The 25,034-nt window shown below is 32.8% G+C and overlaps 1 long non-coding RNA gene across 1 annotated transcript; it reads right to left on the reverse strand.

Annotated features, from left to right (window-relative positions):
* Window positions 1–17,991: 17,991 nt before the first annotated feature.
* On the reverse strand, window positions 17,992–19,476 carry LOC143265066 (uncharacterized). The gene is made up of 3 exons (XR_013039189.1): window positions 19,310–19,476; window positions 18,288–18,349; window positions 17,992–18,219 (listed from the first exon to the last, which is right to left on the reverse strand). It is a non-coding gene; the product is annotated as an uncharacterized LOC143265066 (long non-coding RNA).
* Window positions 19,477–25,034: the final 5,558 nt, after the last annotated feature.

Here is a 25,034-nt window from a genome sequence, read left to right on the forward strand (position 1 = left end):
TTGTTTCCCTTACCTTTACTCTGTAAAAACTGTACGCGTGTACTGCGCTTTCATGTTCATAAGAAATATACATTCGTCTCTTAACATTCGCAACAGTAACAACTTGTATTAGTTTTGTATAGTCTCCAAGTTTGGAGTGGTCCTTCGAGTAAGGAAATATGTATAGATTTTATAATAAGAACAAATTTAGTCAGCTCACCACGTGCAATATACAACAAGGCTTGAGCGAACTTATTTCAACCACGAACGTTAATATAAATATTTTTTTACATGATGGTTTATAACATTGTAAAATTTCATAAATAAGTGAACAGTTGGAAAGTTCCCTCTGTATGTAGTACGAATACAATATTCGATGTTCATGTATTGCGAGAATATGTGCATCCACATAAAATCATTTTATTTGATCCTCATCATACTATTGTATAAAGTGACAGACTTCGACAGTGTGATGATACCTCTAGGGTATTATGGGTTACGTACGAATCAATATATCATTACAGTTATATGATAACGTCAACTATAATGCAGTGACAGGTGACAGCTAAACGAGCGATTGTGGCGCCAGTGTCTACATCGAATATCGTGATGATGGGGACATTTTGTTTCCCGAATTTACAGATTATATTCCTAAAATGGTGTAGCGTACAACAAAAAACCATTAAGTACAAGAACAGTTACATTTGAATGTTAAAATAAAAAAATGGAGAATATATGAAAAGACAAATTGCCTAAATAGTGTTCAAAATGTCTCAGAATATATTATACAAAAAATTATGAATGAACAAATTTAAAAAAAATCTCAAACTGTATTATTGTATATCTTATAAATCAATTTCTAACCAAAGAGATAATGTATCAATGCATCAAAAAGAAACGAAAAGGAAATATAGTATAAGCATTCAATAAATTTTTCAGTGTATTTCAAATTTTTAACAATTTAAATTTGAATTCGATAAGACTTCTGATTCTGTCGTAATTCATATCTAATTTGCATTATATTACTTTTCTTAAATTATAATGTACTATTTTATTACTTCAATTTATTTTTAAATTATGTTCCATTTGCATTCCAAAATGTGCATAACGCGATATAAAAAATTAACAGAAATCGACCAAAAACAAAAAAAAAAAGGATTTTATGTGCTGAAAATGTAAAAACATTTAGTACACACGTGTTAAAAATGTCAAATAATTCTGCTGGAAAAATAAATCGTTAAAACCATTTAATTCTCGAAAGCACCATAATTCAAAAGTGGAAGGAAAACAAATGAAATGAATTCTCTGTGTAATTTCATTCTCTGCCGGATACTTTAAAATGTAACATAAGATAAGAATTATACGTATGAGCGAAAGAAAAATATCAGATAAAAAGGTTGCAAAGCAAATAGAAAACAAGAACGAGAAGACAAATGAATCATGACAAGACATTTCAGTAAATATATTCTCGTAGTGTATTTAAATGGTGCATTGCACTTTATCAGAGGAACGTAAATATGGATCTTATGGGCCCCTCAGGGAATTACTTTCCCCATCATAAGCATTGGTAGAATTGGATCATCTCACATTGTCTTCTCAATAAAAAGCCGAATCGAATATTGCGATTCCAGGATCGCAAGAAACTGCCAGAAGCAGAATTGATGCAATTTGTATGAATACGATCGATTAAACCATTCATGCTTGAATACTAACATTCGTTATTAAAATAGAAGAAAGAATTCAAGTTTTTTTGTACACTATTTAATGCTGGACATTAATCATTGAAAATGAATGAAAGTTGGAAGATCTGAGATATTTGAAGTTCGAATATTTAAGTATTCATCGATTTGAAAATTTCATATTTGTGTTCTTGAATATTGCAAATTTCGGAGAATAAAGAAGACAAATATTCGAAGGTTTGAAATTTCTATATTCAGGTATTTACAGTGTTGATAGGATGTTTTATTATAATTTTGTTTTAATATAATTTTTTAATATATATTTTTATGTAATTAGGATGTTCATGTATTCAAATATTTGGAAGTTGAATATTTGGATCTTTAAATATTTTTATATTTGGAGATTTAAACCTTGAGTGTTTTAGTGTTCGCATATTTGAATATTCGTATCTTTAAATGTTTATTATTTACGTTATATTTACATTTGATAATTTACTTAATATATAAATATAGAAATGATAGCGATTGAGGAAAAGAATTTTATTTGTCTTTATGTGTGATTTTGAGTAGTTGCTAAAAAATGACAAATAGTTTTAATTTATTCGTCATTTCCGAATTAAATTTGTTAACAGATTTACTATTCAGAATTCACATTAATTTTTTAATAAAATGTCAACTAAAAATTTCTAAATGTCAATGTAGAAAACTTCTTATTAATATTACATTGTATTACAATCCGTATTCTTCCAGGTCTATAATTATTCAAATCCTGGGTAATATTTCATGCGACATTATATAGATATTAAAGATTAACGTTGTCCGAAGGCAACTTCATGTCTAATGTAAAATATTCACCTTATCTGAGATGAATGTCCTCATTTTTAAATATGTGAAAGGTTCAGAATCGTTGTAAGAGGTGTAAACTGCTCTTTTTGTACGAAAATCAGTAAAAAAGGTTGTTTAAGTATTATATTATGAAATGTTATTTTAATGTAAAAGAAAACACCTTAATCGTCAGTTAATTGTGTTACTGCGTAACAAATATTGTACAAATTTGTAATTCGTTTAGGTGACCCGTGACCTCCCAAGGCAACAAAAATTAACTGTTCAGGTAGGGCAATTTTGAAAAACATATTTCGAGGAAACATCCTAAGATCATAAAGCCAAAAAATTCAGTAATATACATAATTACCCTTATAGATGCCATAAAAAAGATCACTGGTTTTACACACTTGTCTAACGGTAGTCCCTACTTAGGGTCATTTAATTCTATACGAAGTCTTGTTGTATTGTTTTGAGACCGGTGGTATAAAAAAAACCGCTCATAATAGGGGAGCACACGACTCACCTACTTGAAACCGGGGTACCCCGCGTCCTTTTCCAGTTTGTCGAGGCGTCAATTTTTGAGGCTCCATCGTTCTAAAGAGCTCATTTTAAAGGGGAAGCTGCAAAGAATATAACCATATTTTTTATAAATTTTAACCCTTTACCCCTCAATAAGCCCCTTGTTACGGATAGAACTAGCTGTTCGAGTTATTTCAGAGCAAAAAATGAGAATTCAAAGGTATACATAAGATTCAACGAATTTAGCGGGGTTTTCGGGGGCGACTGGTCAAAAGCAGCAGGCATGGCGAGTTTCCATGCCTCGAAGCCCTACGTGCACGGGGAAACCTGTGGCCGTATTCGTCGAACACCATGAGTGTCTCGGCATGAAAAACACCATCGTAGCACCGGGGGTAACCAATCCGCCCGGGAGTGGTGGTGCTCACCAAAACACCGAGGGCCACTCCGCTCGGGAGAGGTGAGAACCCGGACGGGGGCGAGCTTGCTTGTCCCGCGCTCCGGCTAGCTGTCTGCGGGATCGGTCCCACTCGAAGACGATAAATAATTAATTTTTCTAAGAAATGTACACGTGCGTGGTGCACGTGGCAAATGGCACGTGGCAAAAGTGGCACGTGGCACATGCTCTGAAATTCCAAGTAAAATGCCAATTAATAAGTATTTGATCCACCGCGAAATGCCGGCGAACCCTGGTGCGCACTTCGGCAGAAAAGAAAGACATTCCTCAGCGACGTCTTCTGATGCGTAATTTTCCAGAAACGCGCACAAAGGTGCGGATCGCTCCGTTTGATGGCGGGTACCGGCAAGTGCTGGCGCGACATCGGTATCAGCACGCGGCGCGGCGGCGCGGCGGCTCGGCCGCAAAGGGCGGGCGGCATCACGAGGTTTGACAGTCCGGTCGTAGAGGGATGACCGCGAAGCCAAGGTCGACGGAGGGCACGTGGCAGATTTCGAAGAAATCGGGTGGTTGCTAGGAGACATCGTAGGGGAGTGAAACATATAAAATAAGCGAGGGCACCGGGGCCCGGACTTCACTTTATATTTTGTCACTACGGGATTTACTTCGTACTCGTCATTACGCGTTTACTTCGTATTTGTCATTACTTCGTTGCGGACTTTACATTTTGACATTGTGCAAAGACTTTCATAGCTTGATCAACTATTTCGTTACTTGATCGTAAATCGTCAAATTGCTTTGTCTATCACTCGTTATCGGACTAAATTATAATACGTTGGTTATACGATAATCGAAATAAATTGTGCGTTTTCACCGTCATAAAAATTGAATTGTTCTGATACACCCCTCATTGAGAAAAACGCAAAAAAAGAATTTGTTTAAATCTTCCGACATTTTATAACAAATTGACGGAATTAGAGAAAATATTTTAAAATAACCCAATCCTTCATGAATAAAACAAAAAAAAATTTAGCTCAATCGGTTGAGTAGTTTCTGAGAAAAAAATTCCTAAGTGGACCCTATTTTCGCCAAAATAGGCAAAAATTGCAAACTTTGAAGGCTTGCCATTCATTAATGAATTCGAAACCGGAAAAATGATGACTTAAACACCCCCTAATTTCACATGGACTACAACATATTTCAATTAGAACAAAATCGGAGATGGTGACTACCAAAAGTGATCGATTTGGCGTGGAATGACCCTTTTTTGAACAGTTTTAACAAACAAAAGCATAGACTTTTTCTTAACTGTCACCCTTGGAAACGCGAAGGTGTTCAGGCGATTTTCTACATCAAAAAGAGACAGTCGATCGTTGAATCTTGTGCGGGTCGGATCGAGAGTCAAGCAGTTCCGCGTAACGTAACGAAGAATAACCATTGCAGGGGGGTTCGGAGATCAATCATAACACTATTCGAGCGATACCTTGCACTCCTCGAATAGGCCATTTGTAGGGTGGTAAAGATCATACATTGCAACACTATTCGAGTGGGACCCTACACTCCTCGAATAGATCATCGTGAATAATCTCACGCAACGTGGATTATACATAACACGAATCGAAACAACCTTGAGCGAGACCCTGTGCTCCTCAAATCAAAGAAAACAATATTGAGCGAGACTCTATGCTCCTCAAATCAATTCACAACAACATTGAGCGAGACCCTGTGCTCCTCAAATCAAAGAAAACAATATTGAGCGAGACTCTATGCTCGTCAAATCAATTCACAACAACATTGAGCGAGACCCTGTGCTCCTCAAATCAATCAATAATCGTACTCAACAACATACACAGCGTATACATACTCATTCACATTTTCGCCGTTCAATCATTAACAAATACATATTTTGCAAGGGGTTTTTTATATCGCAAGGCTTTTTCCTCTAATTCGAGTCATTCGAGCCAATAAATTATCATGATTTTTCAGGCTCAATTCTGTCTAAATAATTTTTATTTACCCTCCTCCTCAATCAAATTCATATATTCCTTTGAAACACGAAATTCCTCCATGTTGGAAAGATTTCGACGATACAATGTATGATCTTTACCACCCTACAGTGGCCTAATCGAGGTGTGTAGGGTCCCACTCCAATAGTGTGTGATTGCTCTGATACCACCCTACAATGGCTTATGCGAGGAGTGTAGGGTCCTACTCGAATAGTGTGTGATTGCTCTGATACCACCCTACATGCGTTATATGTGCTACGCACATACGTAGTAAGATATACATTTCGCTTTATTCAAGAAAAGATACTGTTACCTTTCCCTAATTAGTACTTTAACACAAGCAATATTTGAAATTTACACGATCAAAATAGTACTTGTATAAATCCTCTAGCATCTAAGCAATTTAAAATAATTATTTTAAGAAATATGGTAATATTGTATATGTAATTATTTTTATAATATGAAAGATATATTACTAATCCCATGTTTTTAAGAACGTTTAAGAGTCCTCCTTTTATTACAATTTATTTAAAATTTAGTGTAAAACAACAAAATGATTTATACTAAAAATACTATAATAAAATATAATGATGTTGATACGTGAAATCAGTTTTTTTCTTTAAAAAATTGCCTACTAAAAGTCAACACTGAAACAGTGCGTGGAATAATGAGAAACAATGAGTATAGCAGAAAATAAATTATTTATGTATTTCATATCAATTACCCCTTCTTGTGTACAATACCAAATATAAGAGTATTGCACTGCCCAAATATTAATGTAACTGTATATTTTAATATAGTAAAAATTATCGAGATTAATACAGATATTACCTTCAGAACATACATGTTTATAGATCGAGCAAAAATTATGTATGTATCACTACTAGGTGTCGCTATTGTTCCTAGGAAATATGTGTTCACGCTTGCCAACACATTTCATTAGGGAGACAAATGAAGTATAGGAAATAAGAAATATCCGATAATGGATTTTTATAAAGAATGAATAATTGAAATAATAAATACACCATTCACGATTAATCACTTATTCGTTATTCTTATTCGTACAAAGTTCCATTCGAATAATGCCGAGTATTTCATATAGCGATGTTCATTATTTTAATTTGAAGAAAGAACTTTCCTCATTTTATTTCTTATAAGAAAGGTTATTCAACCGTTTCCTTCAGAATGTAACTAAACTTTGCAAGAAGTTGAAAGAAAGCCAACTGGAAGTTGGGCAAAGTAACGTTACCATTTTAAGAATTTCGCAGCTAACAGAAATGATTAATTTAGCTGAAGATACGTATAAATGGAAAAGTTAGTTCTTTCGTACGCCAAAAAATTTAATGTTAAAAGATGCAAAATGATCGATACATAATGTCAATATTTCACTATTGTCGATATTATTGAACTTTTGATGGAAAATATTGACATATTGTCAATATCTAAGTATTGACCGGATGGTTCGATGAAAATAAAAATAGTTTTTTATTTAACATTGTCGAACGGTATATCAAAAATAAGTGCACTGTCAGTACATATTGGATGAACGACATACCATCATAAGTGACATATATCCAAATACACTTTTTGAATAAATGTGTTAACAGTATTGACAATAATGTACTGTTACTGTACAAAATATTTTACTTAATTTTGCCATGTGGAATATAGTATTAGCTTCTAATAGTATTAAAAAGTATTAAAAGCGTCAAGAACAAATTTAATTTCAAAGAGATCACAAAGTAATATTCCAAAGTTCCATATTCCAAAAATCCAAAATTCCATAGTCCAAAGTCCAAGAATTCAAAATTCTAAAGTTCCGAAATTCTAAAATTCCAAAATTCTATAATTTATTTTTTAATTATATTTTTTGAATACATTATTCGATTTTACTGGACATACTTTACAATACAGTAGTAATTTATTTATACAGAAGAAATACATCAATTTCCAAATTTCTAAATTTAAAAATTTCCCGACTACATAATTTTTCAATCATCATATTAAAAAATTCGTAATTTTAATATCCAAAAAATTTTTGTTTCATCAATCATGCTAAAACTATTCTATTCATCCATTGACCGACGATCAGGTTCACTTTAAATGATAAAAATATTATTTTCAATAGGCTATTATAGTATTATGAATGAAATGGTGTAAAAGTGCTATTAAATAAGCACTCAATTTTTCGATTAAAAATAGATGCATTAATTAATACCCAATTAAAATGATTAGCAGAAGTGAAACTAGTTAATTGATTTTCTCAGTGTTACTTTAATAAAGGAACCAGGTGAAACGATTTATTATTGAGAGACAAAATTGCACTTTCCGATTTATTTTTAATCGCATTTTTGTTCAACGATAGGTTCCCAGTAAAATAACAGATACGCAAATTGTTTAATTAAAACAGCGTTTTTGGAAACCAATTTTATTTGGAGATAGGAGAGAATAAAATGTTCGAAATTCAGACCATCGTACTGTAGCGGCAATCAATCGTTTGAAACGAATTTTTCGGTTCGAGTCGAAACTTTATTAATTAAATAGATAACAAGAATAATTTTGCAGCAGTTTACGCATTTGACCAGCTGCAAAACTTATCGAGGGATTCTGAAGTTTTTAAGTGGGTCAGATGGAATTTAGACTTTCTATGGAAGTCGAATTCTATATTTAATCCCAAATTTCCAAATGTTCACATTTCTAAATTTGTATAATATTTAATATATAGTATATAAATTTGTATAATATTTGTATGCTACATTGTCAAATCTCTATGTTACTACACCTCTATGTTACAAAATCTTGAATTTATCAAGTTTTGTAATTTCTAAACGCGGTAAATTTAAATTCCAAAATTATTACATTTATAAAAATATAAATTTTGAAACTTCCAAATTCTCTAATCGCAATCTAATAAATTTTAACTATTTTTTCGACTTTCGGATTTCGTTAGATTAGGTTATTGTAGCTTTTCATATGTTGATTACGAATCTGCAACCCGTTTGTCCCCAGCACTTACAGTCTTTGAGAAATTTGACTTTGTAAAAAAAAGCGCAATTTTCAAATTCAAACTAATTTTGTAAGGTAATTGTTGAAGTAAGCGAAAATTCATGCCCAAATATAGCAAAGTCCTGGCCGTTACTAGGGTTGTAAATTATGCCGGAAAAAACCCAGGGTCAACTATGCAGTTGTGTTTTACTGCTGACCTTTTTGAACAGCTTGACTGTTTTCGTTCAATTCGACAAGCGAGTCGGTAAAGGCAGGACATACCTGGTAATAGCCTGTTACACACATTTCTTTAATATTAAAGTTCAGTATTTTAAACTGTTAGTTTCATTTTAAATAATCCCATCTCCGTCGTAACCTCAACAGTTATTATTAAAAATACTAAGATGCTGTTTACATGAAAAGATTCTATAGACTTTCCTGAATACAGCTATATCTGTTTTTTATACATTCTGTATATTCCATACTCCTTTAAACAATCATTGAATGCAGAGAGAGGCCGATTTTGCACTACTTTTTATGTATATTTTTCAATTTATCTTAAAATGTAAGAATGTAGAAGAAAATCGAACTATATTACACGATAGAGCAGATTTTAAGAAACCTTTAAGAAACACCCAATGAAAGTTGCAATGTCGTTTTTTTGCGATGCCAAAGAGCAAAATAGCAACGCGGTAGACGAAGTGAAGGCAGTGGTACTCCGTAATGTAGGGGTCGTGTTGCGTCTATATTAACCCCTTGACGAACAACATTGAAGACTTATTGTAAGATTCTTAATGCATATTACAGTTCAAATGAGACAAAACTAAATCGTATTTGCATAAAGATTGAGTTTTGAGTATGATACGAATTACAGTTTGTATAATTCAAGATCGCTAAATCCATAAAATATGTAACATTTAAAGATTATTTATTTACCTTAACGCTACAGCAATAATTACGCAGCTCTGATTGACGCAGGTGCCGAAAAACTTGTAGGCTAAAGGGTTAACGCGATGCAGCATTGTAATAAACTATTCCGATTTCTTACAGTTATTATTATTACTACTTTTATTACTGTTGTTACTATTATTATTAATATTGATATTATATGGATAAGCTAAAGTGGGGTAAGTTCGTAAACGGGGCAAGTGCGTATACAGGCTATTTTTATTACAATATGAGCGAAATTTCTCCATTTAGTATGTTTGTTTCCTTGTTTTGTTTCACTGTATTTCCTTTCATATTTCAGCTAAGAGTACTTGTTTGCAGTATAGAGTACTTGCATAATGCAATAAAAAGCATTTTACAGCAGATTTATTAATAATTCTGCTCTTGCCCCATTGCACATGAAACAAAATTTCAAACTATTCAACTTCAAGTTAAGCTCTTACCCCATTTTCGGCGAAAGTGCAGAGTAGTTGACATTTTAAACAAGTTTTTATCAAAATCAAAATATACATGGAAAATTAAGGTCCTAGTTAATATTAATTAAATAGTAGTAATTGTGCAAGGCGTTCGGTATCCACAGCGTTAAGTATCTACATAGCAGATTGAAAATACTTACATCTAAATACCAACTTTACAAAAATCAGTCTGCACTTACCCCACTTCACCTTACACTACTACTTCTCTTCATTGTTTATATAACATTACACACTTTTCAAATAGTTGTTTTTCTAAATAATATATTTCATGAAATAAAAAAATATTTTCGTAAAAAATTATAATTTCTAATATGATTAGAAATTAAATTAAATTAATCTAATACTAGCTCGAAAAAATTAGGTTAATAGTTTTACAGCCTTGATTTACGATCCTGCTCGGTTCTATTATTTATCGATAAAAAATAAACTGATTGAATAGCTGTAAATATTTTAACATTAATATAAATAATAATAGTAACAATTGCAGTAAAAATCATAATAATAAGTGTAATAAATTGCAACAAAGTTTATTAAGTTTATTAAAGTACAAAGTTCATTAAAGCACTACATCGCATTAATATAGATGGTTTCATTTGTTCAAATTACAGAAGATGGCGCTTCTAGAACCATAAACTATTATATGCCTGGGATATTAAACTACCGCTCCGCCACGGAGCACCACTGTCTTCGCTTCGTCTCCCGCGTTGCTATTTTACTTTCTGGCTTCGTAATAAAAACGACGTTGCAACTTTCTTTGGGTATACTTAAGGGTGAAAATCTAATCTATCGTGTACTACAGTTCGATTTTCCACTAGACTTCTACATTTTAAGATAAATTGAAAAATATACTTAAAAATTAGTGCCAAACCGATCTCTCTTTACGTTCAATGATTGATTAAGCAAGTTTAAATATTCAGAATGCACAAAAAAGCAGATACCCTTGCATCCAGGAAAGTCTACAGAATCTTTTGATGTAGACGGGATCTTAATATCTTTTATAGTTACCTCAGAAAATCGGATTGAATTTGAAAAATGTGCTTTTTTCAAAATCAGATTTCTCAAAAATTGTATAAATGCAGACAAACTGGTTACAGATTCATAATGACCACAAGAAAAGTTGTTCCATAGTATTATCATATTTCGAATTCTTTCAAACTACAAATTCTCAAATTACCACATTTTCAAACTTCGAAATTTCCGAATTTCTAAATTCGTAACTCTCCAAATGCTCTAGTTATCGAATTATAACATTTTCAAATTCCTTAATTCCTAAATTATTACATATCCAAATTCGATATTCAAAAATTCCAGATTCCAAGGTTCCATATTCCAAAAATCCAAAATTCTATATTCCAACTTCCAAAATTCAAAAATTATAAATTCCAAAGTCTAAAGTAAACAATTCCAAAATTCGAAAAATCCAAATTCTAAAATCCAAAACTATAAATTCCGAGGACTAAAATTCTAAAATTCCAAAATTCCAAAATTCCAAAATTCCAAAATTTCGAAATTCCGAAATTCTAAAATATCAAAATTCCAATATTCAAAAATTTCGAAATTCCGAAATTCCGAAATTCTAAAATTCTTAAATTTTCAAATTCTAAAATTCCAAAATTGAAAAATTCCAAAATTATGAAATCCTAGAATTCCAAAGTTCCGAAATTCCGAACTCGAAAATGCCAACTTCCAAATTTAAAAATTCATATTTCACAATTTTTGCGCTAAAAGTTTAAGTCTTTAATAAAAAACAAAAAGAGATTTTATTCTCCCTTTTATCCCAGCAAATAATCATATTCCTCATAGTTCAGGAAAAATTAAATTCAACTTTTTATCTAAGTTTTGCTAGAAACGAAGTATACAAATATACATTCTTATGAACCGTCATATCTCTACTTATGAATAGCATTTAGTATATTATAATTTATTTTTGCTTCATTTAGTGAACATTTAATATTTGGAACGTTATAAATTACAGATAAATGTGTAATGACATCTTGAAAGTTTCAAATTTATTAACAGACAAGTACATTAAATGGGAGTTCTTCCTGTTTCGTCATTTCCTACTTTTATTGACTTATATGTCACTGTTTATATCAATGCGACAGGATTATAATGTCAACAGCGGAAATTAAAATCGATAACGAAGTTATAACGAAATTGAAATCTGTAAAAGTAGCTAGAAATGAATCTTATTTGATGGTACTGTTCAGCGAGTTACTGTGGTGTGATGGACAATTTTTATTACATCGAGCGTCGATAAATATCAAAGTTGTGCCGGTAGTGGAGATTGAAACAAATAAAAACTGCATAGCAGCCTCTACTTACTCGTAGAGAGCTAGCGAAATGGCCGAGTAGCTGACGATGAATGGCTGAAGTTGGAACGACAATCGGGAATAATATATTTGCAGTCAGAGTTGCACTTTCTATTGGCAAAGTGATTTCGGACTTATGTTATATTCCATGCCTCGTGGACAAGTTTCAGCGAAGGCATTGTTAGTGTTGTATTCCGATTGCTCGTTAACAGTGAAATTACTGGTACATGTATATTTGAATTCAGAGAAATGAGTAGAGAAATGAGCACATTAATACTTTATACAAAGATCAAACGATAAAAATCAATTGTACGAAAGAAAGGATTTTAACTATTTCTGTATCTTCAAAGTTTCAATAATTAATTACAAATATTTTTTATTAATTTTCTTAATCTTATTAACAACATTATTTAAATCATTTACCGTCATCAGACTACCCGATTTCGTTCAGTAAAATAGCAAATGGGTGAATATTGACCTAGTTTCATGTTGGTCGAATGGCTGACAGTTCGATTACCGGTCACTCTTGTGGCTACGTCAGAACAAAGCGTTCAAAAGTTAAAAGCAAACCAATTTTGTATACGCGGTGAAATGACGTGCAAAGCAACATCGCACAAAATCAACAGAGTTATTTGCTTAATTCGATTGTGCGTTGGTCGCGTAACTATCCGCTTTCGTTTGTAACGCAAACAAAACGGGCCTGGCAGAAAGTAAATATAAAATATCGCAGTCAAACCGCTGAAAGATTTCCTTTTCAAAATAGCTTCACTAAATGATCAAATAAAGTCGAAATTGTTTACGACCTTTCTTTATTTGCCGCGCGCTGTTGCAAAATTTATAGGGCTTCAAGTTCGTGAAATATTTGGCTGTCGCTGATGAAATAATCAGTTTACTTGCGAAACACATAACGCTTGCGTTTAATCAAAATTATGTTCGGTAAGAAAAAAATTCTGGTATTTTATCGAAATTATATTCGATAATACCAATATTTTCATATATATAAATCAAATACTTTTTGGAGCACTCAAAGGTGGACGCAATTTGATAAATCATCATGTAGAAATTTTACATATTTGTGCTGATATTTATTGAAACTACATTGTAACTGTTCCGAATGAGTAGTCAATTTTAAAAGTGGCAAATTTTTATGCATTAAAACCTTCATTTTTTAGTCAGCATTTTAAACACTATTGGATAATAAAGAAAAATTATCTACCACCACAAAATATACAAAATTTTTTTATTATTGTACATCAATATTTTTAAATTTATTGAACTGCAAATCCTTAAATACCTTGCAGTAACGAAAAAACAACCTTTTAAAAATTAATATTGTATTATCGATTCTGAATATTGTACATTTCACTGTAAATTATCTGAATTGAAATGAAAAATTTTACGGGCAATGAGATACTTAACTGGTGCTTAACCATCTTATGTTGAGAAGATTGGATGAAGATTAACAAGGTAATTTTTATTAGATCATAAGCTTGAAATTAATACGCTGCAAGTACCATTTTATGGAACTTGTCATAAAATTGTGTCAAACCTTTTGGACATTCAAATTATATATGCTACAATCTAGTAGAATAATAGCTATTTTACAGTCTTTGTCTAACTATTCATCTGAAAATATGATATGTGGTATTTGTAAGCTAACTGACATAGTTCGATGAAAGTGTGAGTTTTAACAAATATGTGTCACTATAAGTAAAATTGTTACATATACTCATAATTTCAATGTATAATTTATAACTAAATCCTACATTTTGTGATAGTAGACTTCTACATCCTTTACATTACTTTTACATAGACTTATTTACATCTAGACTTTTATATCTATCCACAAATAGCAATTTTTTCGACCCAAAATTGATCGAAAGTTGATCGATGTATATGCGTCATTGTGTCGACAATATTTAGCGACGGTCTCTGACGCGTAGAATTTGTTAAAATTCTCAAAGGTTGGATTTAAGTGGGCTATATCGAATAATTTGATGATGATGATGATGATTAGTGTTATGGGCATCGACTGCTATGGTCATTAGCCCAGAATAATTTGACTTCAAGTTTAAACAAAAACGTACTTTATTGCGAATCGTGACTGATACCGAACTTGTGTATATGTTGAATGTATGTAGAACGAATGTATTAAGAATGTATGTTGTATTTTGTATGAATGTTGAACTTTGTATAACGAAGATTGTAGTTTGTATAACGAAGATTGAAGTTTGTATATCTGCCCGATGCTTTTCCGCGATCCAGGAAAGCTCGGAGTGGGCATTCACACTTCCTCAAACTTGGAAGGGATTACAAATCGATGATTTCTATTGGTTTACAAATGTTTAGTGGAAATGGCAAAAAAAGTGACGTATGCAAGTTTGGGTTTTTCTCAAAATGACCGTAGCGAGTAATAAACCTAAGGAGTACCTCGACATGAATGGAAATTGCAAACAAAAGACTCTACGACTACGGCTAAGGGTTCTGACCCCAGATGTAACTACCAATAAATCAAGAAAAAACTCGCTAGAATGTAATGACTTCTTGGGTCCTATTTCTGCTACGAGTCAAGAACTATTGAAATTAACAAACTACTTCTAAAGGTCTCTGAAAATCGTAAACTATTGTGCCCAAACGTGGCCTGAGGTCTATCCTCTCTAAAACGTGTATTCTAAAACCTAACAATCGAAGCTGACTAAAAGAATTATTGTTGATTGAAATTAATCAGGAATTATAATTGCTTTAAATTGACTAAAAATTATTGCTCATCGAAATTACTAAAGAATCATTGATCAAACTAAACTGTAGGAAACAATTTGCAAAACAATGAACATTTGTTCAACCATCCACAAATATTGTAAAGCTTTAAAGAATGTTCTTACGTGTACATTCGCAATCGTGCTTTATTATTGAAAATAATGCCCATGTATGAGGATTTTCATAATTAATTAGCTGTTTAAACAGCATGACCACGTTCCAAGCGAAACTTTCAGGATGTTTGCATGGGAAGGCAAACAGCGAATATCTCGCTTGTTCATTAAGCAAATGATTGATTCGCCTTTGTTCCAAATAAACACCATTACAACAATATTTCCTTCGGCATAAAACATTGTCCTCTGATCGATTCCTTTGCCCTCAATCTTTGTGGAATTTCATCAAGAAAACATTTTCTTACATTTGAACTGTCTTTACCAACTGCTTGCACCTTATCCTCATCAAGCTTTAGCTAATTATAAACTAGATCACTTTTCTCTTTGCATCGAAATTCCTGAAAGCAAGTTTTCCAGAATTTACATGTATGTATCCGGGCCCAGTTTTTAGACAATCCGGTATAGTCAAATCTTTATGCGGTGTCTCTGACCTCATTGTCTAGATACTTATGCATCTGGTGCACTACCCTAATCACAATGCTAAAATTCGGTTCCTAGGAATATCTACTTCCATTTTTATAGTCAAAATCACCGTATAAAACTGAGAAATTCCGAGGATACAGGGTCAGTAATCTAAAGGACTACATGGTCCTTGGTCATCGGATTAGGACCATGTCCGAAAATTTCACTTATCATTATTGCTGTAACATTATGTCATTATTCACTAATTATTATTGCTGTAACATTATGTCATATATGGAAAACTATCTTAGGCCATGCAAAATAATTACTAAATATTTACATTGATGACGACATATACATAGCAATTTGATACTATCGTGATAATAAATTGTGAGGACCGATTAAGGGTTGTACAAGCGTTACGTTAGGCTCTTGTATCCATAGCGCGTCAGGTGAAATTTGAATATCACAGAAAATGTTTGCCTACTCAAAAGATTAGTTTACAACTCTCCAACCACATTATCTGACAGATATTTGGGAAAATAATGAAAGTATAAAGCATATGATCAATATATACGGAGCATGCCGGATACAAGCTATCATCGAAGTCAAGTATAAAAATACAAAATATTAACATGTATTAATAATGTTATGTACAGTGTATCATGTAAGTAGTTAATGAATTATATAATTGCAATTTGAACAGATCTTTCAATTTTACGGAAAACGTGAAAAATGCTGAAAATTTATAGTAATTTTAATTCGATAGCCAGGGACTTTATAGCCTTTCTACAATGTATTATACCTGTTCGTAATAGTTATACTGAAATAACATAACTGCATTCGAACCCTATAAGCTTAAAGAAATCAAATATTTAATACTAACTTGTCTTGGGTGATTCGACCATAGAATAACAATCATACATGGTATGTTCCGAAAGTAATGCAATTGATTTTTTTTAAGGAAATTTATTGAACCAATTTTTACAAATACTAAAAATTCTTCAAAGTACTGCCCTTGGGCTTCTACACATTTTTGCCAGCGGCCCTGCCATGAACGGTACGCGTCCTGGAATGCGTTTTCCGGAACCTCTTTTAGGGCCTCGGTCACGGTCGCTTGGATCTCTTGTATCGATGAGAAATGAGTTCTTTTCAAGGATGCCTTGATCCGGGGGAACAAAAAAAAAGTCTGCCGGGGCTAGGTCAGGACTGTAGGGGGGTTGGGGAAGCGTTAACACCTTGTTTTGGGTCAGAAATTTACGTACTCGCAGCGCGTTGTGGCAAAGCGCGTTGTCGTGATGCGCTATTCACGTAGCGGAGATGTGTTGTCTCGTCCTGACGACCCTTTTTCGCAGTCTTTCCAACACATCCACGTAGTAGGCGGTGTTAACTATCTGTTCTTCAAGAAGAAATTCTTTATGGACTGTTTGACGGACTGTTTTGCTGGTTGGTGGCCGCCCAGAGCGTTGATCGTTGTGAACCTCTTCCCATCCTTCCTTAAAGGCTTTTAACCACCTCGAAACTTGTGAATACGACAGAACAGAGTCCCCATAAGCCTCACGAATCATTTTAGTTGTCTCCTCAAGAGATTTGTTTAGTTTAGCACAAAAGCTTTATCGCGTATCGTTGTTCCGATCGTCGACGGCACTTTTTCCGTGACACGGTCACCAAACAGGGGGTCACAAAAATTCACGGTCTGTCCCTTTCACAGCTCGGAGAGCTTTGAGACCGGGTTCGTTGGAAAGCTTAGGGTCCCCGCATCTAATCCACGTGGTCCCATCCTCCTTCGACCAACAGGAGCGGCGCAGGAATTTCGATTGCATTACTTTCGGAACACACCATGTACAGCACCGCTGAAACGATTTCATGCACATACACTAAACATATAAAATGAAAAAGAATGCAAACTGTTTCAGAGAAGTTTTTGGAATTAAATGGTTAAAATTAATTTGTTGAAGGTATAACTATCGAATTTTCACAGTGATTGAAAGTTTCGACTATCTTTTTGAACGTCTTGTCCCTGTATACAGAGTGTTTCGGTTCTTTTTTATTAAAAATTAGATCAAACTGTATTGTTAAATTAATATAAAGAAATGTTGTAACCTGTGTTTAGTAATCTTTTCACTCTAAAATTATTTTTCTTCGATTTTATTTCTATTGAATAATATACAGCAAAACTGCGGTTGGTAATTAAAGAATTTTGTTTATGAATATAGAAATATCAAATTTTGAAATTTGTAAAATTGAAAAATCAGAAATTTTATGTTATATACAAATCTTTCATTTTTAAACACGAAAATCTGCAAACTGCTGATCATCTTAATTTTCAAATCAGGTTATTTGAGAATGTAGAAATTGGGAAATATTGAAACTTCAAATTTTAAAAGTATTAAGTTTCCATGTTTTCAGCTCTCAATTTCTAAATAAAAGAAAAGAATTCAAGTAAATGATATTATATTGCACAACAATGTAACGATACATTGCATCGTTACATGTATAGAACAATATTCTCTCTTTTTTTTATAACAACAATGAATTTTGTAAATTCCGTCAATAATTTCAGGATTAATGGAAAAAACTTACTATTTTACTATTTTTATCGTGTTTTACAAATTAGTGTATGGTGTTGTATTTCTTCTACCCGTTTGATTGCTCATCTATGTAAACCAATTAGATGATGGATGAAAGGCAATATAACTTCTCATGTCATGATGGAACTGACGTCATATCAAACATACTTTCGTCTGGAACTCGAAAACTGAAACTATCAATTACATGTATAGGACAATGTTATCAAAGTTACTAACTGTGAGGTGAGTAGCTAGTATTTACCGGCTTCATTTTATCGAATATACATACTCAGGTTCTTATGCATCATTCCAAAGATATATTTCCTGAGGGAAAAGCGATATAGGAAAACGAGATCTATTCACATGCAAAGTCCTACTACTAAAAATTCATCACGCTTATTATCCAATTGAACTCAATTTTAAACTCCTGATGTCTACCTTGGAATTTGTCGTGGGCATATTTGACAAGTTTTAACCAGTTAAATGTGTTTGACGACTATATCCGTCATGGAGATGTGGCAGAATTTTGTGTTATGGCGACTATATCCGTAATGCGCAAAAATTTTGTTACAATTTGATATTTAAATTGTGATTTTCGCGAAAACTAAATTATATTCGTAAAATATAAGATGTTTAAAATGTTTAGGGGCCAACACGAAATGAAATAAACAAATAAAAAGTGTAAATGATTTGAGATGGATTCATAAGTTCTTGAGAGCTAACTCGTTATCGCGACACATACTGGTGCGCGCTTCGCAAAAAAATCGCCACAGTTAACTGGTTAAGGATGCTGGAATGCTAGGTCTCATTTTTACACATTGTTGGAAACCAAATACGTATTATTCTTGTCTCTCCCAATCAATGCACTATAAGATAAAGAACGTGTTGACCTCTAAATATTTTAAACATATTACAATTTAAATATCAAATTGTAACAAAATTTTATGCATGACGGATATAGTCGTCAAACACACTTAACTGGTTAAGCGAAGAAGTAATATTTTGTCGTATTTTTTCCGAGATATTCTTTACACAATACTTAAAAGTAGAATAGAGCCGGATTTTACAATTTCCTTTTTAACCTCTTAGGTATGGCTAAACTTTACGCGGCACTGCTTCTCTGTACGGAAGAGTTTGACGCGAATTACACGTGAACAGCAGTGCAATGTGTGACAAATGTCGTTCTCTACGCGAGTACATTGGAATGAAGTTTTTTATGATTAAATTACAATTTGTCCAAAAGATATGATATACATATTATATACTTCAACTTTGATAATTTACTTTTTCGTAAAATTTACAAAATATGTCATTTTTAAATGTTTCCAACATCATGCATTAGTGCAAAGAGTGCTCCCATAGTGCCTAAACTTGGCGTTACCTTTTATTTACATGTAATGTACTTTGTGGGATTTTATAATACTCTTATAAAACATGGCGAAGGCAACAAAAGTGCGAATCAAAACATATGAAAACGATCATTCAATTGAAATGGTGAGCGAGTGTGCCAGTAGAGTGAGCCACTATGGTGGCGTTATGTATTCTATGATGACATTCGCGGAAGTCACTATAGTGGACCGTTGTACAGAGAGATGGTGCCCGTGGAAGCCATTGTAATGGCATTTTATCGTGCAGAAGAGGTTAAAACTTCATAACGAACAAAAGCACATAGAAGCATTTTTTCAAAAGTTTTTAAAGCGAAATTGCAAAATCCGGGTCTATTGAACTTTTACATAAAGTCTAAAAAATATATCGAAAAAGCACGTAACAAAATATTACTTTTCGGCTTGAAAATCTTGAAATTACTAATAAGTGTCATTTTTATACATTTTTGGAAACCAAAAATTTCTTTGCTTTTCTTGGCCAATACACTGTATAAAAATCGATACTGTATAAATTTAAATTTGGAACTTTAAATCATCTAGTAAATATAATCCAAATTAAATCTTGTTTGATGCTATTATAATCAGAAAAATATAAGAAGCAATAGTTTCGTAATAATAAAGTTAAAAATATAAAATCCTTACATTGATATTGTCAAAATGTTCACTGTTACTTTTCTGATTTCTTTTTTAATTTCATTATTTTAAAATCCGTGTAAAAACAAGAAATGTAATTAAATATCATATTGATAGTTTTCAAATAAATATGCATATCGTAAAAATGGGGACATCCAAAATTATTACCTTTTCAGGTAATTAATCTTTGTTAAAATTGCTATAAGCTCAGATTCACATATTCATCCCTTGTTTAAATTGCTATAAATTCGGATTTAAATATTCATGCTTTGTTTAAATTGCTATAAAGATAGATATAAATATTCATGCTTTATTTGAATTGCTATAAACTCAGATTTAAATATTCATGCTGTGCTTACACTGCTACAAACTCAGATTTGAAGCAAGCATAATACATAATAATTCTTGAATATCGAAACTAATATTTACAAAAAAGTGTCGCGAACTATCTGACCCCATAAACTTGAAAAAAAAAAAAAAAAAATAATATGTACAATCAGTAACTTTAATACTTTGGATATCAAAAAATTCTTATTTTGTTTCTCTATAATTTTATATAGACCAGAAAAACCATGCATGATCACAGATAATATTAACTCACTGTATTTACAATAATATTAATTTTATTTCCATAACTTGCTTCATTTGATAAATAACGTAAACGTAGTCATTAGAGGATTCTACCGCAATGACCTGGATCTTTAGATGTATCGTTAAGATTATCGACTTAAGTAATTTTTCCTTCTGATTTAATCATCGCTCGTTGTTCATTCAAAAATATTAACAAAAAACTATGAAAAAATATTAATCCAAACTAACCTAACCCAACCTAGCATATTTTATACTTGAAAAGACATATAGTTTACAAAAATTTTAATTAATGAAATAATTCACAAGAATTCCATAATTTATATAAGGGTGTCTCATAATTAGTGTAGGTCCCTGAAATGGAGAGTAGCTGACGTGATTCTGAATAATATTTCCCTTTGCAAAAATAGGATTTGAACCTTCGTTTTTGAATTATTAAGGAAAAACACGGACCAATCAGAGCGCAAGGATTACGCGCGCTTAGCCATTAAACTCGAAGCTGTCGTTCTCGCGTCTGCGCACGCGTAATCCTGGCGCTTTGATTGGTCCGTGTTTTTCCTTAATAATTCAAAAACGAAGCTTCAAGCCCTATTTTTGCAAAGGAAAATCTTATTCGGAATTACGTCAGCTCACCCCATTTCAGGGACCTATACGAATTGTGAGACACCCTGTATGTAGAGTGTGGCAGTTTTACTTCTATGCTCATCGTCACTAGACGGTGCATAAGACTGACAATGAGATTTGACTTTCTCGCTAGTAGTCAACGAACCTTCCTATTGCTACAAATAATTCTTGTCCATTCCTTCCATAGATCCTGGCGTCTAAGCAGATCCCAAACGAAACACCCTGTCCCTCTCTTTTATTTTTCCTAACCCTTCCATCCTTCTAGACCAACCGCCAAAAAACTACTTACTAAGTTTTGAATCCTAAGTAAGTAAGGTTTATATTACCGCTAACTAGATATAATAACTCAATATTTTACATGTAACCATTTAAGTTTTTTTATAGTATGAAGAAAATTACAATGCAATAAAATAAAAATTTGGTGTCACTTACTTTATTTTATTGTAAATGTGAGGGTTTATGCTTTAGGTTTGAAACCGCCCTCCGAAGCTATATCGAAAATCGTAAATAAAAAATATGTCTTTTTTATATCTTTAATAAGTGGGTATAAAAATATACCTACACTAAATTTCAAAGCTGTATAGCTTTTTTATAGTGGGTGGAAGACAGTCGTAATATCGGTTTCAGATCTTAAAACTGTTATGAGAACCAATATAATGCTATAACTGTTATGGATACAGCTTCACTTGATCATATTGGTTTTAGTTTCGATTCTTCAACGAATTTTTTGTTGGTTGTTAGGTTCTCGTTTTAATTCGATTTAAAAACAGACGATAACTATAATAGTTCAATTTTAATGGCTCAAGCAGAAGCTCGAATTAAAAAAAAATAAGAGATGTTATTATCAGATGAATATTAAATCGAAGTTGAATTTATTTCGGAATAATGTGCAATACAATTGACTTGTATTACTTGATTTATGTACACAAGTATTGTATAAAATTTTTCTGTGAACTGATTCAATAAACGAACGCTGTAAAAAAATGCTGCAGCACTCATAAAAACAGAAATCCTTTAATACTCTGTTTTTATACTCTAACAAAATGTTGTTTTTAATGGTCTCGTAATATTTAGCAGTCTATGAAACGTATAATAACAGAAAAATATTTTCTGAGTAGATAACTGCTCGTGTAACAAATGAAATATAAAATACACAAAAATTGGACAGAATAAAAACAATTATAAATAAAATCTAATTTGACCTGTTATCTAATTATACTAGATAAAAACGAACCAAAATCAGATAGAAAATAGTTGTTATAGTTAAAATATAAGTAGGAATTATAGATATACCATTGTAAAAATCTTAAACTCAACTTACTTCAAATACAGAAAAGTCATTTCAAATCTAATAGAATAATTTTGCTTGATATACCAACACAAACCTCACCTTTCGCTATGAGCGTCGCCTATAGACGACATCCGCGTGACGACCTGTATGTGCGAGCGTCGCCTATAGACGGCATCTGCGCGACGACCTGTGTGTACGGGCGTCGCCTATAGACGGCCGTCGCCTATAGACGGCCGTACAATCATGTATTTCTTGGAGCAATCGGGGCAAGAATCACGCTTCAGTCTCCTTCAAACTGTCAGTGGCTAATATTCAACCGTCTTTAATTAATCCGTGTAATAATCGGTACCGTGGCGGTACCGATGGCGCGTTCAGCGGTGCCACTCCGACGGAGCACACTGCCGGAGCGAAAGGGTTGAGGGCGTGTTTACATTATGCCCCAGTAATTGGTGCTAGTAGCGTTGCCAGTAGGAAATCGAATTTTTCCGTATCTTGTTTTGTTTGTATCAAAGATACCCCATTAACTTCCTATGTATCAGAATCCCTACCTTCCCAAATCTCTGCATACTCATATCTCTACCTCCTCAAATATCTAGCTTCCAAAATTCTTACATCCTCATATCCCTACATACTCAAATCCCTAAATTTCCAAATTCCTACATACCCAAATCCCTATATCTTCAAATTTCTACATTCTTATCCAGTATCCTCAAATGTCTACATCCCCAAGTTCCTACATTTCCAAATCCCTAAATCTCCAAATTCCTATATCCCCACATGCCTGTAGCCCCAAATCCCTATATCCCCAAATCCTAAAATCCTCGAATTCCTACATCCCCAAATTCCTACATCCCCAAATTCCTACATTCCCAAATCCCTATATCTTCAAATCTTAAAATTCTCGAATCCCTATATTCCCAAATCCCCATATCTCCAAATCCCTATATCCTTAAATCTTTACACTACCAAATTGCTAAATTCCCAAATCCGTAAATTTCCGCACCTTCAAATTCTAAAATTTTCAAAAATCCTTAAACGAAAAAGGTTTCTTTCCTTCTTCGGTTCTGGTACAAGCAATATAAGAAACGCAAATATTCGAATACCTACTGGCAAGACTACTACCACCAGTTACTGGCATAATGTAGACGCGCCCTAAGGGTTTCCCCATATGTAAAGGCACATGTGATCATAGTGGTACTTGGTGACTATGAGCCTTGGAAATTCCCCAAGGTTGCCAAACTATCGTTCTCGAAATGTAGATTAGCTTCCACCCTGATCCCGCTACGAAATTAACCGTGGAAAGGAGGAATCGATAGAAGCAAATATTTTATCTCGGCGCTCGAAGACACAGAAATCATTAAGCATTCGGTCGGTGTAGACCAGTATATTTTAGCTAGTAATTTGTATAGTTATAATAAAGTCATTTGATAAAACACAGTGTTTGTTTCTTCTCTCGAATGTGGGCGATCGACCTAACTAGCTTTTCGGTGACATACACGTGTGAATATCACCGAAACTCGAACAACTAACGTTGTACTGCAATAATTAACACGTATATTATGCGAATGCAGCTATGAAAAACAAATTGTCTAGAAATTAATGCGGAGAAAAATCGTATTACTTTCATTACACTATCTCATTCATTCCTGTTCTCCCCTATTCCGAAGAGTATAAACTTTATACTATAAAGAACAATATCATTTAAGATATTATAAGGTACCTAATAATAAAACAATATACAGTGATTGATGCAAGGGCAGTGTGTAAACTGGAATAACTTTTTAATATTAGATCAAATGACTTCAGTACTTTATCAGGTACTTGATAAAGTACTTGTTTATTTGATGACACATGTTCATTGTTAGTTGTCGAGATTTCCATGCTATTTTTATTACAATTTGTCTAGCTATACTGCGATGCATAACTATAGCACCATCTACTATTTTAGTTGTTTTGCAATTCAGAGTTAAAATGCAAAAAATCAATTGCAAGAGATGAAATGGTATGGGTCGCAATAAATTTTATATTTAGTCTCATTGAGGTTGCTCTTCTATTAGAAACGATATAATCGAAAATGTGATTTTGGCTTGCTGCGTAACTATAGCACCAATGTCATTAAATTAACTTCTCTCCATCCAGTTCAACTACAAACTTACTGAAGCTAAATAATTACATTCTTATTAAAATACAAATTAAATTTTGACAGTACTATTTGTTGAACAATGCCACGTGGTAGATATTTGACCAAAGAGGAGAAGGGTAGAATTTTGGCGTTTAAGGAGGATAAAATTAGTGTTCGGGAAATTACCCGTAGGCTGGGGCGCTTACATAAAGTCATTTTGATTTTCTTAAATAATTCCGTTAATTATGGCAATAATAAAAAGGATGGTCCAAAGAAAAAATTGAGTCCCCGTATCGAACGAGTAATTGTAAAAGCAGCCAGTAACATCCAAAACAGCTGTAACCAAATTAAAAAGGAACTCAACTT

This window comes from Megachile rotundata, chromosome 8 (assembly GCF_050947335.1).
Source record: "Megachile rotundata isolate GNS110a chromosome 8, iyMegRotu1, whole genome shotgun sequence".
Lineage (NCBI taxonomy): Eukaryota > Metazoa > Arthropoda > Insecta > Hymenoptera > Megachilidae > Megachile > Megachile rotundata.